This window comes from Callorhinus ursinus, unplaced genomic scaffold, assembly GCF_003265705.2.
Source record: "Callorhinus ursinus isolate GAN/ISIS: 27379988/994484 unplaced genomic scaffold, GSC_fseal_2.0 scaffold1, whole genome shotgun sequence".
NCBI lineage: Eukaryota > Metazoa > Chordata > Mammalia > Carnivora > Otariidae > Callorhinus > Callorhinus ursinus.
This window is the reverse complement of record NW_027397063.1, coordinates 78,692,929-78,712,005: the sequence shown is the minus strand read 5'-3', so window position 1 is coordinate 78,712,005 and position 19,077 is coordinate 78,692,929. Positions and strand designations below refer to the sequence as shown.

The window sequence follows — 19,077 nt, the reverse complement described above, 5'->3', positions numbered from 1 at the left end:
AGGTGGCAAGCATAATATTTTGGAATAGGAGCATGTCTTACTCATGTTGAGGCTTTTCTGTGTCTCATATTGCCTGGCACACTGAAGTTTAGTATATATGTATTTAGTATATATTAATATATAGTATATATCTTTGGGGAATTGACATGACCAGCTTTCTATTGTAAACACTGTTTAACAAGACCAAATTTTATACTGTAATTATTTTTGCAACTTTCTGTTTTAGTGTTCCAGAGTAAGTTATTTAAAACATAACTTGAGGGCACCTGTGTGGCTCCAGCATTAAGCCTTCAGCTCAGGTCATGACCCCAGGGTCCTGGGATCGAGCCCCACATCGGGCTCCCTTCTCGGCGGGAAGCCTACTCTCTCTCCCACTCCCCCTGCTTGTGTTCCTGCTCTCGCTGTCTCTCTCTCTCTCTGTCAAATAAATAAATAAATAAATCTTAAAAAAAAAATAAAACATAACGTGACCTCCCAAAAGCAGACCCAGGTTTATTTTTTTTTTTAAAGATTTTATTTATTCATTTGCGAGAGAGACAGAGAGAGAACAAGCAGGAGGAGAGGCAGAGGGAGAGGGAGAAGCACACTCCCTGCTGGGCAAGGAGCCCGATGCGGGACTCCATCCCAGGACCCTGGGATCATGACCTGAGCCAAAGGCAGATGCTTAACCATCTGAGCCACCCATTAGCAGACCCAGGTTTAAAGCAGGATTTAAATTGTGTATTGCTAAGTAAAAATAATTTGGTAATTATTTGGTTTCTCCACTCAAGGATTGTGCTTCTAGCTAATTCTTGGAAATCATACAGGAGTTATGGTGCAATTGGCCTGATGTTTTTCCCTTTCTTAGCATTGCGTGTGTTATGTGAAAAGGAAGAGGGAAGGGACCTAATGCTCTGATCCATGGGTTCATGTTGAGTATGATTAGAAATGACATTGGTTAGCATGGTTTGAAGTGATTTCCAATTCTATCTCTCCTTTTTTGGGAAGTGAGCTATAAATAAGACAGTGTGTTCAGTGCTAGGGTCATAAAAATGAGCAAAAGAAATTTCCACCCTCTAAGAGATCACAGAGCAGTGGGGCAGGGGAGGGAAGCAAGATGAATAACTGAATGGATGATTAATCATAGTCAATTCTATTATTTTGTAGGAGTTAATTTCTGTGTTAATAATTATTACCATATATAAGGCATCTCTCTGATACTTTACAGGTACTATATCCTCAAGGCAAGTATTACTCTCATTTCAGAGCAGTGAAAATGAAGGCTTGGAGAGCATGTGCCACAGACCCTGGGGGGATCGGAATCACGACTTGGACCCATTCTGTATGACTTCCTCGCCTATGATCCTTCAACCAGAATCCACAGTTACCGAAGATGGACTTTAGCCAAGCTTCTCAGCACCGATGTGTAACTTCATAAACCACATCCAAGGTAAACAAACAAACAAACAAACCTCCAAATGAGCTTGCTGCTTATTTTCCATTCCTTTGGTAATTTTTATTTTACACTTTCTCAAATTCTGATAAATAATCAACAAACACGCAGAGGGAAAAAAAGATTCATTTTGTGCTAACCATGTGTTTCCATTTAAAATTTCCACGTGAGGAGATGACAGCGGTTCAGAGCAGCGTACATGTGGTGATTTTGCGCCTAATGTCACATGCTGAGTTCGTGTTCTGGGGGGAGCTTTGGCTGCTCTTTGAAGCAGTGCTTCCTGCCCAGTGGAGGCATGAGGAAGCTTTCTTTATCCCAACTCCAGCTCCATGACAATTAGAGTAGATGGTTGGCTTAGGCACTAAGAGTCTTGCATGCTATTCAGTGTTACAAACACGTGTTGGCTCTCCTCTCTGGTCAGAGGCTGGGCTGGGTGCTAGAAGAGCTATGGTTCTCAGCCTCTTGCTGTCCTGTAGCTTACTTTCTGGTAGGGGAGACCCTCAGATGACCAGGGGCACAGCTAAGGTTGAGAACTCAGAGTGCAGTGCTCTAAGAAAGTGACCTACAACAACTCCAGAGGGATAATGTTTGCAAGGGCCTGGGGCGGGGGGGGGGGGGGAGGGGGGACTGACTTCCTGGTAGAAAAATAAAGAAGCTGAACTTATTGACTCTTGATGCAGGTTTTATTTACCTATGCAATATTGTTTATTCTTCCCCACAAGAGTGTGATGGATGTGAATTTTTTACATGTTTCAATTTAAAAAATAATGTAAGTGTAACTAAAAGTTAAAGTCCTGTTAGAGCATATATATCTCACCTCACATTCTCAGTTTCCATCCCCAAGAGAAACCAGAGTAAATAGTTTCTTCTATATTTTTTCTATTAATTTTCTAATTAAACATGTTTACACTTCTCTGTGAATGCATCCTATATTTTTATACAAATGGGAGCACACTAAATAACCTATTCTGGACCTGAAAGTTTTCACTTAAAATATCCCAAGATAATTTCCATGACAGTAGGTACATAGGGCTTTACCTCTTTTTTTTTTTTTTAATACAACATAGCTTTCAGTATATGTGTTGGAGTTTTTAGAGGATCCAATAAGTAGCATCCCTCTTGCTCTGTCCCTGGGGTTCTGAACAATTAGAGAAGGAAACAAATGGAGGCCACAGATGTAATTTTATTGCAGATAGAGGCTGGGGTTATGTGACTGGTCAAGCAGGCTTATTAATACTGAGCCTAGGTAGGCAGAACCAATCTATGTAGCTTAGCTCCGTTCCCAAAATGAAAAGGATAAAACCACGCCAAGATCTGCCATGCAGATAAATTATGCCTGGGTAGAGTGACTCAAAAGTCAGAGGGAGGCCATGGGGATGCTTACAAAATCCCTCTCCACAGAAACCAGAAATGGGGAGAAGGTGCTCCTCTCTGACAGCATGGACAAAGCATCCTTAATTTAGCTAGTCTCCTGTTGATGGATGTTTAGGTTACCTCCATCCCTGCTACTGGGCATACATGTTTGTTATTCTCTTTTTACACAAAAGGAAAGAGGCTCCAGGAGGTTACATGTTCAAAGTGAGAGCTCCTGAGAGGAAGAGCCAGAGTTCTGACTCATGTCTGACTTCAAGTCCAGGGCTCTTTTTATTTTCCACAGCCCCTACTGTTCACCCAATTCCTAACATCTGTATGGAAAATTAGTAATAGTCTATGAGTCCATTTTAGGTAAGTCCTCTTCCTAGTTCCTCATGCTCCTCATGTGAGGAGGCTGAGGCAGGAAATATTTTCTCCATTTTAAAGAAAAGTAAGCTAAGGTTCAGAGAAGTTATTACTTTTTACCTAGCGGCACTTGTTAATGGTGAGATTTAAGACTCAGCCTCTATTCTTCTCACTTCAGATCCTCATCCTCTATCTCAGAGAGCCTTGAAGCAGGCAGTGAAATACAGAATGCAGACCAAGAGGAGGGAGCAGAGTTAGCAGACATGTTATGTCGATGGGCAAAGACGGGCTTTGCTCCAGCCGTGACAAAGGGTCTCCTTTCAATGATATGTAGATTATGTCCTTCCTAGGCATGACTGTGTGTGGTCTGTGCATAGAACCGGCTGGGACACATTTAAAATACAGATTCTTATGCCCCACTTAGACCTACTGACTCTAAGAGAATGGAATCAGGAATCTGCATTTTAACATGATGGGGTATTCTGATGGAAGATAGTCTGCGAATCACGGATGGGAGAAACCTTGCTTTGGGAAATTTTTTGAAGTTTGAAGCTTTTTGGGAAACAGTAAATGACTCATAATCAGAAGAATTGCTTCTTGAGGCTGTGTGTCATTGTGGAAAGAACATGGGCTTTGGAATTAGCTAAGGCTAAATTGATTTCTTATTCCACCATTCATTAGATGGGTCTAGGAGACAGCTATGAACCTGCTGAATCTGAACCAGCTTATGTACAGTACAATCTGTTATGAAGATTAAGTGAGATGATATATGCAAAAGTCTGCCCTTTCGATCTTCCATAAATGTTACTTGCTCTCCATTTCTTCTAACATTTTTTTCAATAATCTTTCTCATCTCCTCCACCTGCGACTTCTCTGAAGGGCATCCTGTTGGTCTCATTTATCTTCCCATTGCTATTGCTTAAATTTCCTGCTACAGAAAAGAGCACAGATGCCCAGTAGGGCAAGGCTTATACTAATCAGGCTGCTACATTGATGGGCCTTGTTGCTTGTTCTATAAGAACCGTGGAATGAGATGAGCAAAGCACAATTACTATGTCCCTTCTCAGAGGACATGTGCGCTGATTCGTTAACAAAATGTTACATTGCAAAGGTCTGCACTGAAATGGGATTTTGCTTGTATTTCCGAAATGTCTTGAAATGAGCGGGGACTGTTAAAGGCAAGCTTTGGAAGTAGGCCCTTTTAATTTTCTTCTGATAGCTCTGATCTCTTTGTCTTCAGTCCTCTCTATGCCTACCGGACCCACCTGAGCAGCTCTCCAGGTGCAGACCTTTCCTCCTTCATGCCTTGGCTTCAAATATGATACCTCCTGTGTCCTCTAACCTCAGAATCCTCTAAGAAGAGGATGGGATTAAAAATAGCCCAAAGAGGGTTTTCATACTAGTAACAGCTGGGTATGCTAATTACACTTGTCTTTTGAAAGGAGGCTTTTCAAGTCCTAGAATAAAAAGAAAGGGAAAAGTAGAAACTTTTCATATCCTAGTAGTTTTAGGATGACATCAGGGGAGAGGTTCAAGTACTGTCGGAGGGATTACATAAACTGGTGATAGATGCGATGATTTACAAATGTAGTCATAACTTTAACAGGCAGGAAAGCAAGAAACATGAATATAAAGAGACAAATATTCTTATGGAAACAATGCAAAGAAATGGTTAAAATCACAATACTAGATGTATGGTCCCAGAACTTATTGATGTGAAATTATACTTTCAATTTGGCAGACCTCAATGTGTAACTGGCCTGCATTTTTATCTTATAGGAAAAAAAAACACTCACCATGAACAATCACCTTAAAAGCAACAGAGAGAAAACATTTATAAACATTACTTTTTTTCTTATAACAAATGTGATACATATTTGTAGTTGAATATTTAGAAAAGGTAAAAAAAGAGAGAAAAAGCCCATTCCCCAGAGATGATCACTGTGTACATTTGATGTATATCTATTCACTCTTTTTTCTATTCATCAAGTCCAACTTTGGGGAATCAAAAGTGGAATCATAATGTATATATTTTTCCTTTGCTTAAAAAATATGGCACATACCAGTGCTTCTCAAGCTTGAATGCACATAGGAATCAATTGAGGTCTTGTTAAAATGAAGATTTTGGTTCAGTAGGTCTGGGCTGGGACCTGAGAATCCGTATGTCTCACAAGCTCCTGGAGAATGCTGCTAGTCTACGGATCACACTTTGAAAAGTAGTGGGTGTGTGTACCATTCTGTGTCATTACTGATTTCTTACCAACGTATTTTTAAGCACTGCGAGTATTCTGTAGACAATGTATGTAACTCAATAATGCCATATCAGTGGCAGTTAGGTTTATTCATTTATTTTTATTATATTATAGAAGGTATTATGATGAACTTCCATGGAGAGAAATCTTAACACACGTTCATTAGGATTTCTTTGAAATAATTTCCTTGAAATGGAAATCATCAAAACTACTCCAAATTTTAAGGCGTTTAATACATATCACCAACTACCTGATGGAAGAAATTGCAGTTCAGAAAAGTAGTGTTAACTAATTAGATGTATCACCCTGACCTGAATTTTTTTCTTCAGTTTGTCCCTGTATCCTTTCCCTAGGGAGAAGTTGTTCCTGTCTCCATGGTAACCTCACTGCTTTCTCTTGAATCATTCTCAGTATTCTATTACTGGTGTTTGCTGACAAGGATGTCTGCCCCTGGCTGGCCTGTGCCTTAGCCTCAGTGCTGAGCACAGTGCTAGACACTCAAGAAATGCTAGAGTGAATGGTGAAGTGAAAGCCCAAGTCTTTCAATATATAAATACTTGTTAGAGCTTTACAGTAAGGGCAGTATCAATTTCTTATCTAACACGTTACACACTTTGCCCACTAATTTAAACCCAAACATGAAAAATTATTTGCTGCTTCTTATGGAAACTCACACACCACAAGCTTTGGTGTTAAACTATTTCCTTTTATAAAGCGCGCCATGCCCATGTAGAGCTGGTTACAGTTTCAAAGCTATGTGCGCCAAAACCTGTGCTCTGTTATTGTCATGCCAGGGGTTTTATTAATAGCATTATGTAATAATGCTCATATACTATTTTGATATGATATTGTTAATGATGTAATAATGCCAATATAATATGTTACCCATCTACCCTGTACGGATCGTGTCCTTATAATTGTTCACAATGGATTTTTTCATTGTTTTTGATTTTTGAAAATATTGTATTAAGTATTATCTATCTCGATTATCAAGGTTTTTGCATTCCCTTAAATTTCCCCATCCAAAGTAGGTTCCTCACTTGCCTCATTATTGTTCTGGACCTTTAAGTTAACTGTAAATTCTTAAGATTTTTGAGCGGGCAAGTGAAATTTTTAACTCATATCACTTAATCAAATCATATTTGCTCGATCTATCACTTATGTATTTAATTATTTTTCCCTTAGGTGTTCCTATCTAATCATGTACTTGTTTCAGTTGCTGTACCTGTGGGTGTGGCAGGAATTGGTGCTGGCTTTCTGCAGGCAACAGACAGGAACATTTTTGAGACAGAACTTCTCATACAAATACCTACTTTTATCAACTCAGAGCTCTACCTTTGGTTTGATTGCCGACTCAAGAAATATTTTTTGACTCCCGTTGTGTGATAGGAACTGTGATAGCCAAGTGCTATGTAGGAAAAAATGAGTAAAACATGGTCTTTGCTTTCAAGTCGGTCCCCATTTGATCATGGAGGCAGTCAGAACACTAAGGTAGAACTAAATCCAGGTTTTAAATGGGAGCAGAGAGGAAAGACAGGGATGTTTGGAACACAGGGAAGATGTCTTGGTCATGCCTAAATTGTCTCTTCCAGGAGTGGGTTTTGTGCATCTGTTACACTCACAACACCCTCCCTCTCCCCCTCCTTACCCCTCCCCCCACTCCCACCCCACCTCCCCACCCCTTGCCTCTTCCTCAGTCTGTAGCCATTACCCTCGGAGGATTTAGATGCTTTGGCCCATGCTCATTTAATCCAAGTCAAGATTTACAAAACAAAACCTGGCGTGTTATTTATAGGAGCAGGAAGTAATTCTATATTGAAGCCCATACATACGGTGTCACGTGTAGATTGAGAATCACCATGTCTGCTGACTTATGTTATCACTGACTTCGAAGTTATCATTGAGAAGCAGCAGCTGTTGCCAGGAATAGTAAATCAGATCTCACGTTTTAGAAGGAATGATATTGTGGCTTTTCCAAAGAACTCATTTTTAATAGAAGGCACAAGTCATCACCCACACGATATACGGGTAAAGTATAGATTTATTTATATTATTTATTTTTGGTGATTTTAATTTGATTTCAAAATACTTACTGAATATTTACTATGTGCAAGTGAATAGGCCCAAATCCTTAATCTTAAGTGGCTTGAAATTTATTTGGGAAAAAGCCATGTCCACAAGTATCTAGAGTCCAAAGCCCCCTGGCCAGTGTGTTAGAACGGATACAAGTTGCTTAGAGGTAGTGAAGGGAAAGAACAATTAAGGTCAGACTGGTGATGGGGAAGAAAAGAGGACTTTGTAGGGAAGGGGGCATTTGACCTGGGTTTTGATGGTTGTGCAGGTTTGGTTTGGTTTGGTTTTAGGAGGTAAATAAGGAAAGGCATTTGATACCAAGAAAATAGTGTGGATATAAGAATCGCAGAAACTGGAAGGTAATTAGGTGTTGCTGTTGATCAGTGCTTCTTAATCCTGGCTGCACATTGGAATGACCTGGGGAGCTTTAGAAATACTGGTGCCTGAGTTTCACCCCACAGATCCTTTGGTATAGCTTATACATTGAGATTTTTAAAAGGTCCCCCAATTATTCTAATGTGCAGCCAAGGTTGAGAACTCTGCTGTGGAGTAATATATTTAGCATGGTACCGTGAAGCAGAGGAAAAAAAAAAAAAGAAAAGAAAACATGTTTTTCTTGGGCAGCATTATCTTTGTGCTACAATTCTTACAAAGGAGCACAGAACATTTAAAGGAATATACCTATTAAGTCTGTGAAAAAAAGTTAAGGGTGAGGAATTCTAATTTACGTTTACAAATGAAAAAAATGAGATAGTCATAGGAGACTCAGGACGATAGAAACATGACCAGTCTCCAGAACTCACTGTGAGAAAGGACAGGGTTTGAGGTAAAAGAGAGGGGAGTTGGATTCAAGAAGCAAAGGGATATTAAGAGGAGTTCTTAATCTCAAGAAACTGAGGGTTGCTGGAGTGGTGGGGGGGGGGGGGTGGGGTGGCTGGGTGATAGACATTGGGGAGGGTATGTGCTATAGTGAGTCCTGTGAATTGTGTAAGACTGATCAATCACAGACCTGTACCTCTGAAACAAATAATACATTATATGTTAAAAAAAAAAAAGAAGAAGTAGAAGATAGTAGGAAGGGAAAAATGAAGGGGGGGGAAATCGGAGGGGGAGACGAACCATGAGAGACTATGGACTCTGAGAAACAAACTGAGGGTTCTAGAGGGGCGGGGGGTGGGGGGATGGGTTAGCCTAGTGATGGGTATTAAGGAGGGCACGTTCTGCATGGAGCACTGGGTGTTATACGCAAACAATGAATCATGGAACACTACATCCAAAACTTAATGATGTAATGTATGTTGATTAACATAACATAAATTTTAAAAAATGCAAAAAAGGAAAAAGAAAAAGAAAAGAGGAGTCAGTACTTTGTGTTATTCTAATGGCTGTATTCAGTCTGGATTCTGAAAGTATAGAAACTTGACCTAAAACTACTTCTTTTCCCCCCTTTCTTTCCACCAACTACCAAATGTGTGTGTGGGATAGGGTACACACAAAGGGGAAGTGAGTCCATTGAGGGGGCAGGCTTCTTTCCGTGTAGGTGGAGGGGAAGGACAGGCGTTGCTTTCCTCCCTCACCCCTTCACTCTCCTAAGCTCCAGGCTTCCTGGCATCACGAATGATTCCTGCCTCCTCGCCGGGCACGTCCTTTCAAGTCTGCCTGACAATAGCTCCCACATTCTGTCAGATGATGGTCTTCTTCAGGAAACAAAATGAAACCTCCCCATGCAAAAGTTGGATGAATAAAAGTGCCTCCAAGAGAATCTTCTTCTCTTGAAAGATAAATACTTCTGAGCCAGTATTTCTTACCTTTTTGGCTATTCTAGTACAACATGCTTCAAATTCATTCACTCATGCCCTGTTCTCCCTGTTTTCCACCATGGTTACTATTCATCACTCTCAACTATGAACTCTGTAAGGGTCTAGATGGCCATCCTTGTTTTATTCTCGGTACCAAGCACAGCACTGGATATAGATTTATTAAATGTTCATTGAATAAATTATCCTACATGTTTTCTAGGCCGTAGTTCCTATTTTTTTCCCTTTCTGCATGTCTTTCCAATATGTGACCTCTGAATAACACATTGACGTCGAGGCCCTGGGATCTTGTTTCCTTAGATCTGTAGCAACTCATTAAAGGTCAAACATTTTGAATGTTTAATTTTCATTAATGCTCTGTCTTTCCACATTCCATAATATCCTCCCACTTCATTCTGGTTCCTAAAAAAAAAAAAAAAAGAGAGAGAGAGAGAGAGACAGACGTAGTTACATCCATATGTTTTTTTTTTTTGCAATAAATACACGAACGCTAATGAGTAAGCTGGACTTGGCAGGAAATACATCAATATCAACTAATTGATCTACCTCTGCAACATTCCATGATGGACCCTCACTCATGGACACCATCTTATTTCTACACATAGAGAAGTGCTTTTCCAACCACAAGAAAATGATGTACTAACCATGACAAGGAATGAATGTGCATCTAGCTTCTTTTTTCTATTCTCATTATTTCTTTTCAGGCTCTACTCAATACCTCCTTTGTTAAAGAGATAGCTTTCTAATTTCCCTGTTTCCTAATTTATCATGTCTTCCCTCTCCATCTCTTTAAAAAATATAAGTGCCAGACAAATTTTTCTTAAATAAGATTGTGATAGTCATTTTCCTACTCAAAGCTTCTCTGTGACTTTCTACTTCTGACTCAGATATGGCCTTCTGACTTGGGTGTTTGTGGGAGCCTCATGCCCTCACCCAATTTTTCCTTCCTGACTCTTATGCCACTCACTTCTAATACAGGATGTTCAGCCAAATGGGTCTACTCTGTGCACTTTCCCTATAGCACACTTTCCTGTCATCTTGGCTTTGTCCTCGCTACTTCTTTCTTATGAACCATCTGTATTCCCACCAAGAACACTTACCCATCCTCAGGGGTTCAAAAGCTCTTTCAAGAAACACTCCTCAATTCCTGCAAGTGAACACAATTCCTCTCTTTCTCCAATTGCTTCATTGATCTGTCTTTGTATTTCTTCTAGTTCTCTCAATCTAGTTTGCTTTATAAATATCTATAACCAGGGCGCCTGGGTGGCTCAGTCAGTCTTTAGCATCTGCCTTTGGCTCAGGTCATGATCCCAGGGTCCTGGGATCGAGTTCTTCATTGGGCTCTCTGCTACTTCCCCCTCTCCTTCTGCTTGCTGCTCCCCCTGCTTGTGCGTGTGTGTGTGTGCGCGCACACACGCATGCACACGCGCGCGCTCTCTCTCTGTCAAATAAAGAAATAAAATCTTAAAAAAAAAAACTAAGAATCTATAGCCATCCTACACTGTCTCCTGACTGATTCCTCTAGCACCGTAAACTGAACACTGTAGGTGTATCACACATATTTGGGACACGTTTCATGAAAGTGCAGTGAAGATTTAGGGATGAGAGGAATGACATGCTTTCTCTTGTATCTGCAGTATCAAAAAAGAGGCCTGATGGGGGAGGCACAGGAATTACCTACCCACGTAGAGGGCTTTTATCCTTATAATTTTGACCTCTAAACTCTTTATTTTTCCCTTGCACCAGCCATCACCTTCCCACACCCGTATACATACTCACATATACACATGGGTATAGGTAGGACTTTTGCTCTACATGAAAGATAAGGAGGATTAAATTCACTATGATTATTCTAAGGTGGGTGAAAAAACTAACATCATTTAGATGCAAGTAGTCTTTTGTAAGGAAGAAAATAATCATTAACATTTCTGCATAGCAAACAGTTATAATCCACTTACTATGGTACAAAACTTCGTGCAGAGAAAATTTAAAAATACGTGATTATATATTTAAGAAGGAAAAAAATGCATTCCAGCTATACCTGGTAGTATATAAAATAAGGGCGCCAGGTGGATCAGTCGGTTAAGCGTCTGCCTTTGGCTCAGGTCATGATCCCAGGGTTCTGGGATCAAGCCCTGCTTTGGGCTCCTTGCTCAGCAGGAGAGTCTGCTTTCCCTCTCCCCCGTTCATGCTCTCTCTCAATCTCTCTCAAATAAATAAGTAAAATCTTTAAAGAAAATAATATGGAATAAAAAGTAATCTGGGAATACTGAGAGAGAGAGAGAGAGAGAGAGAGAGAGAGAGAGAGAAAGCCTGAACAGCTTCTGTTCTGTACACAGTAAAACTATGAACATTTGAACATTTAGTGACATCTGGACTAAAAGAGTAAGCCGGAAAAACAATCTGTCTTTTGTGACACATTTTTGAGTTGGATCCAAGGAGCAACTTTTAGTCACAAAATAACAAATAAGTGTTTTATGTTGGACAGAGTATTTTGTTCTTCCTTTGCAGGCCGCTAGTCTATAATGACACCTGCTGTAACTGCCTGTGCTTAATTCAGAAACACTCCACTGGTTGGGTGGCATGGCTCATCTGTAAGCTTCCCCTTGATAGCCAGCATCATCACTACTGGTTTTGCTACTTATAATGATCATCCTCATAAACATTAGGTTGTTTTGATGTGTGATATTAACACCTGAAAATGCCATTTCTACTATCTTCTGTAGAAAATAATGAAAGACCTCGAGGGATTCCTTTAAATTATCCCAAGTAAGTCAAAGATTCTCCTTTCCAGCTTTTTGTTATTGATTTCCTTGTGACAAAAACCAAAACAAATGGAGTACTGAGTCACCATAAAAACTAAAAGTTCCTCATGCATACACCACATTTTAAGCTGCCAAATGAGACCAGGAGAGAATGAAGCATTCTCCCTATACCATGATTGAATTTATAAGGTGATTTCACTTTTTAAATACCAGTGGAGTAGCCTACATATGCTTTTATACTCTATTCCCTCCTCCTCACCAGCACTCCTCTGATTGCTTGATTCAAGCCCTTGAATGGTGACAATGACTACCAAGGCCTCTGGATGCAACCCCGCCTACCCGCTCTCCCTCCTTAGTCCGCCCTCCACACTGCTGCCACAGATGCCTCCAAAAGTAAATTGAATCATGTCATCTGTTGGAATCCCTCTGAGCTTTCTCCTTAGCAGGCCATACAAAGCCTGTGAGGATCTGACTGCCTTGGTGCTCACCATTTCCCCTCTTGCTGCCCTACCATCAGCGCATGGTCCTGCAGGACTGAGTGCTGTGCCCTTCGCCTGTGGTGCTCTCTTTGGCTTTTATGTCCTCTCCCAAATGTTCTTTCCCTCTCCCCTTGCTCCCACGCTGTTCCCAGTCAACTACTCAGTCTCAGTCTATCCATCACCTCTTCAGAGATACCCCGTTGCCCTCCAACATGTGTCCACAGCCTCCTGTGGTTCCTCCCTCAGCTCTCACCCCGCCACACTGTCTAGCACAGTACCTGCCTCCCTGGCTAGACAGTGAGCTCTCGGAGGGCTATTTGCTATGCCTTTTTAATCTTTCTATCAACATTCCCTCATGCAAGACCATTAACTGGGGTGGTGCTGATTATGTGTTTGTTAAAATAAGATCCATTCTAATTGCCTAAAAATAACTCGCATATTTGCATATTTTATACAACACCCCCCCCCGTATCATTTCTCTTTTGAACTACCCCTTTTCTGCCAAATCAAAAGAAATCAGTGTGTGTGTGTGTAAACAATACCATCCAAGGAGAATAGATTCAGCATGTTTACACAGGGCACAAGACTACAAACAACTCACTGTTTAGGTGATTTTTCTCATTTTCTCTTATATGGTGGATATTACTAAGCTCAGTAGCAGAACCATTCTGATCTATTCATTTTAGGTGTTACTTTCGATTAAATCGATCAGCATAGACCGTGCTCCATCGAGGCATGATCAGAAAAATTGGTGCTTGTGGGTTTCTGACAAAATATAGACTAACCTCTTCAGTATATGATCTGGAGGTACCTTAAAAATGTTTTGGAAAATTGTTCTGTAGCTGAGTCTGCAGTCACAGTCCACAGACTGGAGAGGAAATCACATACTTGGGAGACGGTGCTCCAAGAAGTATTATTGATGGTGATGAAAATGTACTAAGAGAGAGCAATAAATCAGGGGCTATTTGACCCATTTCATGAACTGTACTCCATGTTAGCTTTCTACAGTAAATTCTTCAATGCGTTCACCATCTTTCTCATTCTCCATGATACACATATGCACATGTATGGGTACACACACACACACACACACACACACGCACACACTTCAGCAAGATTTGGGTAGGAAATAATCCAGCCAGGAGAGATGTGTACAGTCAGAACACAGATTTTATTTTACTTTATTATTTTATTTTTCCTAAAGATTTTATTTATTTGAAAGGGAGACAGCATGAGGAGGGGCAGGGGGAAGAGACAGAGGGAGAAGCAGGCTCCCCGCGGAGCAGGGAGCCCAATGAGGGACTTGATTCCAGGACCCTGGGATCATGACCTGAGCCGAAGGCAGATGCTCAACCGACTGAGCCACTCAGGTGCCCCATGGAAATTTTATTTTAACAAAAATTCTGCAACTTGGCAGTCAGAAATGATGCCAGGGAAAGAACTGTTGCTGTTTGATTGGGTGAGTCTACCACTAATTAATAAGAAAAGCACTGTTGCTATTTTGAACACAAGGTATCATTATAATTAGAACAGTTGCCTCATTTGTAAGGAAATAAAACTGTAATTCTTAGCAGTGAGTTATGGCTGATGGGTGAAGAAGATACGCTCTCATATTTAGTTAACGAAAAAGATAACTAAGGATTCACGTTTGTTATGCTATGTGTCCTCTCTCTTGGTAAGCCCTTCCCTTTTGGCTCTAGGTTCCTTGAAGGCAAACATGAAAGTATCTATAGCTGCTGCACTGACACTGGTCAAAATTCTGTGCCCCATGCAAGTGGCTTTGTCTAGACTGGTACATTTGTTATCTTAAAAAATATGAACCTGGCTCCAATATTGTTTTATTTGAAGCACAATCTCTTTTGGAGTGGATCTATTTCACAAAGGTTTTACTGAGGTATTGAAAAGGATCCTTTAAGGCTGTCTGATCTTCCCTTGACATTCAGAATTATGGGGAGCCTTTGATGAACTGAACACCTGGCTAAGTCAGGCAGCTGAGGGAATAGAAAAGAATGGAGGGTCGGGCGGGGCACGGAGACTGGAGTATGTGAAGCAGCCAGAAGCTAAAGTTGTAGGTGCCTCCTACGTGCTGGGCACCAAGAGAGAAGCACTATCCTGTGCTTTATTTCATTTCATTTAATCCTCCACCAGAAGCTTGCGATGGAAATTGTCCCGTCCCTTTTATATGTGAGGGAACTGTCCCTGGGAGATTGATTGGTTTGTACAAGCCATGCATGACAGAATCAGGATTCAAATACACGCACTTTGAAGCCAGGGCTTTTCTTGACATCCCACACCAGGTGGTGTTACCCACAGTGACTTGGGAGTCACCGTGCTTGGGTTTCCCTCAGGTACTGTGTGGCACTGGGCAAGTCACTTCACCTCTTGGGAGTTTGTTTTCTCTGCCCTCAGCATAAGTAACAATGCCTTTTCCGTGATCGTTGTAGGGTGTTGTGATGACCCACCTAAACAGCACCCGTCGGAAATCACTTTGTAAATTACAAAGCACCAAATGAATCTAAAGGGTTACAGCCCTTGGCCCACACCTAGAGAATGAGATATTGAGAAAGAGTAAAGCAATTTGAGAGACACTCATTTTGTGGTCTCTGAACTTGCAATTCACAATTGCATAAAGATCTCTTTGCTACGAGGGTCGATTAATTATAGCTGCCAGTTTTTAGTGCTCGGCTTATCTTACATACAATTAATTATTCCATAAATCAAATAAGCAAGTTGTTGGCAAATGACATCTGCAGTCTTTGAGCTGACAGCAAAATATATTATGCACCATAAATATAACAGGCCAACTTCTATTTTCTAGACATTTTGGTGCTGGTACCCAGGAACAGGTTGTTACTATGGTTGCTGCTGGTGATGGCTGAACATGCCCAGACCTCTCAGCAGCTCAGGGGACAGCTCTTTAAGTTCTGACTTCAGGTTAGCACGTTCATTTGACAATTTAAGACAAAAGTGGGATAATGGAGACTTCACTGAAATAATTTTGTCAGGACCAGCTAAAATACCTTGTGCTGAGAACTCTAGTCCCTGAATACTACTTATCTTATGTGACCTTGATTCCTTTTTTCTTTTCTTTTTAAATTTTTAAAAACACTTTTATTGAGATATAGTTGATATATAATATTAGTTTCAGATTGCAACACAATGATTTGATATTTGTATATATTGCAAAATGATCACCACAATAAGTCAAGTTGCCATCCATTACCACACAGTTACAAATGTTACAATTTTTTTTCTTTTCTTTTTTTTTCAAAGATTATTTATTTATTTATTTGACAGAGAGAGACACAGTAAGAGAGGGAACACAAGCAGGGGGAGTGGGAGAGGGAGAAGCAGGCTTCCCGCTGAGCAGGAAGCCCAATGCAGGGCTCGATCCCAGGAGCCTGGGATCATGACCTGAGCCAAAAGCAGATGCTTAACGACTGAGCCACCCAGGTGCCCCTACAATTTTTTTTTCTTATGAGAACTTTTACGGTCTACTCTTTCAGCAGCTTGCAAATATGCAACACAGTATAATTAATTATAATCACCATGCTGTACATTACATCCCCAGGACTTACTTACAAGTTGATACCTTCTGATCCCCGCCCTCCTTCTGCTAACAGCACCTGGAACAGTGCCTGACACATAGTAAGTACTCAACAAACATCTCGCTCAAGCTCCAATCTTATACCATTTACCTTCTGTTTCCTCAGCACTAATGACTGATTGCCTCTCCCCTTGCAACTGCCCTTGACCTTCAGGGTCTTACACCATGTACAGGCCCTTCTGTATCCATCCGGATGGAGACTTAGCCCAGGATCTTGGTTGTCTCATAGGGCTTCCAGTAGGCTCACACACTGAGAAGTTACAGTTCTGTACAGATTCCTATCTCTCCACTGCTCTCTACCCTCACCTGGGAGCTCTACCCAGGAAGAAGATGACCCTTTCTATAACAATTGTGTTTGGCTGAGGTTGACAGAATATAGTCATTCTGGGTGGCTTGATTTAATGTATTTTAACATCACTCACAAAGTACCTTTTTCCATTTTTCAACAAGGTCAGAACTTCTTAATAGAGAAATTTGTAATTTAATCCATTTTTGACATAAAGAGGTATAAATAGCTTTCATTCTTTTAATTTGGTAAATTGTCCATGTATTGGTGAGTTATAAATGATCTCTTCCAGTCTTTTACCATCCTATTATCCTTTGGTTCTTTTCTCTCTACACATTAGCATGTCACTTAAAATGGAAACGTTAATTTATTTGAACCTTTGGACATTTCTCCAAACACAATAATCCACTCTGTATACCCACGCATGCCACCATAACAAGGTCTAACCATTACAATCTATCATGATGTGTAGACCATATTTCATTGATTCTAACATGCCTATCTCTTTTACCTGATAATATCTCTGAACTTGGCTGCATATTACAATTACAAGCATCTTAGTGCTGTTTCATGATCTAATGGACAGTATTTTTTCTTTTTTATAACTATCTGAAAGAGTGGTATATCATGCAACCGGTGGTGCCTTAGAATGGATGAAATGTAGTTTAAAGTGAACCATAGCTAAAACTGTTAATTCACATTTGGAAGATACGGCATAGGATCTGGTTCACTCTCATCCCATGCTCCTTTTGCTGTGCTTCTCGGTACTGCATAAGCTGAAATATTTAAAAATTGCCCAGGCTTCAATATAATATGCTAGAGTTTGGGCTGAGAATTGGGTATTGCTAAGTAGATGGGCACACAAAACTTGGAAGGTAAAAATGAGACAAAGGGTGTCTTCTTGTTCCCTTTGCTTGTGTGCTTCCTGGCAAACAGGGTCTTGAGGACAACATGTTCCTCTGCAAGAACATTCCAGTGGACTTTTCCCAGCTTCCTGGTTGCCAGAGGCAACTATGAAGCAGCAGGAGAAGCTTCAGTGGGTTTCTGATTCCAGCTTCTTGGTCTCTGAATTACTATTCTGCAGTGTGCTCTCTAACTCACTAGTTGTAGTGGTGGGATCAGAGATCCCCTGGTAGGTAAGTTTTGTGTTGTTCTGGGGGTAAGTTCTGGAGGCTTAGCCTATAATTTATTCTTCTATCCCTCTAATAATTTTATAAACACCTAACTCCCTGAATTGGATAACTTCCTGCTTGTAACACCAGGAATAGTTTGGGTTTCCTCTACGGGGGTGACTGACAGTTCCACCAGATTATTAAGGACACTCTAAAACAAATAAAGATGTCAAAGAAATTCTCCTTAGATCGATTCTAGCTATTTTTTTAGACCTAATACACAAGCATCAGGGTTTGTCATCATGGTTGAAGTAAACAACGCAATGCAAATGATTTCCTTTAGAGAAATGACAGCACTTAGTATTTTTATAACCTCATTATGTGACTGCAGAAGAGGCATTATTGTTGCAATAACATCCTCAATTTCTTTATCGAAGGCAGAGGAGCGTAAGCAAACAAGTAGGTGGACACATAAATAAATCATTGTTAAATTATAAGAAAAGAACCACACAAAATACTTTCACATTTATCTCTTCATTTGTCACTTGAAGAAATAGAGTTTAAAGAAAAAAACCCTGCTATATAGGATATCAACATAAACCATCAGCCTGACCTTAAATAAGTCATTTCGTTTTGTTCTGACTCAGATCTTTTCCCTATAAAATATGGAGAATAAGACCTGTCACTTGCCTGGATTTCAAGGATATTGTCAAGAAGAAGAATATTAGATAATGTCTTTGCATCTATTGGGGAAAGAACTTGTAAGTTTGGAGTATTATTAAACTTGGATTATGTACCCTTAGTATTATTCTTATTGCTAAGACTTCATAAAGAGTCACCAAAATTTGAAATTAAAAATATATGCGAGATTGGACTAATTAAATAGAGCACATCTCTTTTTAAAACTGCACTGTGAAAGAGCTCTGTCCATAGACACAATAATGAAATATATCCCAAGGTTAAACCAGGACTTTCTGAAAGCCATTAGGGATCAGTTCAAAGCTAAATATAATTCACTAATAAATGTTCCTCATTTCAAATTGCCCTCTCAGAAATGATTAAAAGATACATCTTAGAAGCCAGTAATTTTCAGGTTAACTGTCATTTTTTTCCCAAAGATTTGTTTTCCTTTTTAGTTTGTAGAACTGTGATTTTTAAGCCACATATTAATATGCTCAGTGAAAACTTTCCTTTAGTATAGATCTGTAGTGCTGAACAAAGGGAGAAATCCCAGCAACATATCTTTTCCTTAAACTGTTTTCATTTCTATTAAATCTATTATAAAATCAAATTGGTACCTCCTGCTTTTCTCCTCTGTGATTTGTCACTGGTTGAACAAGGGCTGGATGTCAAAGAAGTTGATCTAGATATAAGGAGAAAAGTCATGTAAACTTTAGTGTTGGACTATTTTTCTACTTTCGAGGTGAGAACAAATGCATTTCTTTCAATCTGTAGTTACGGAAAAGGCTTACATACTTGCGTTATTATGTCTATTTTTAAGTAGCAAGAATAGAAATTCCAAAAAGATTGCGTTT

General features: G+C 40.0%; 1 long non-coding RNA gene across 1 annotated transcript in view; it reads left to right on the top strand.

The window, feature by feature from the left end:
* Positions 1 to 19,077, top strand: part of LOC141369942 (uncharacterized) — a 390,905-nt gene that overhangs the window by 323,107 nt on the left and 48,721 nt on the right. Inside the window, exon 2 of the long non-coding RNA XR_012373553.1 lies at positions 1,246 to 1,429. This is a non-coding gene — a long non-coding RNA (uncharacterized lncRNA). The remainder of the gene's footprint in view (positions 1 to 1,245; positions 1,430 to 19,077) is intronic.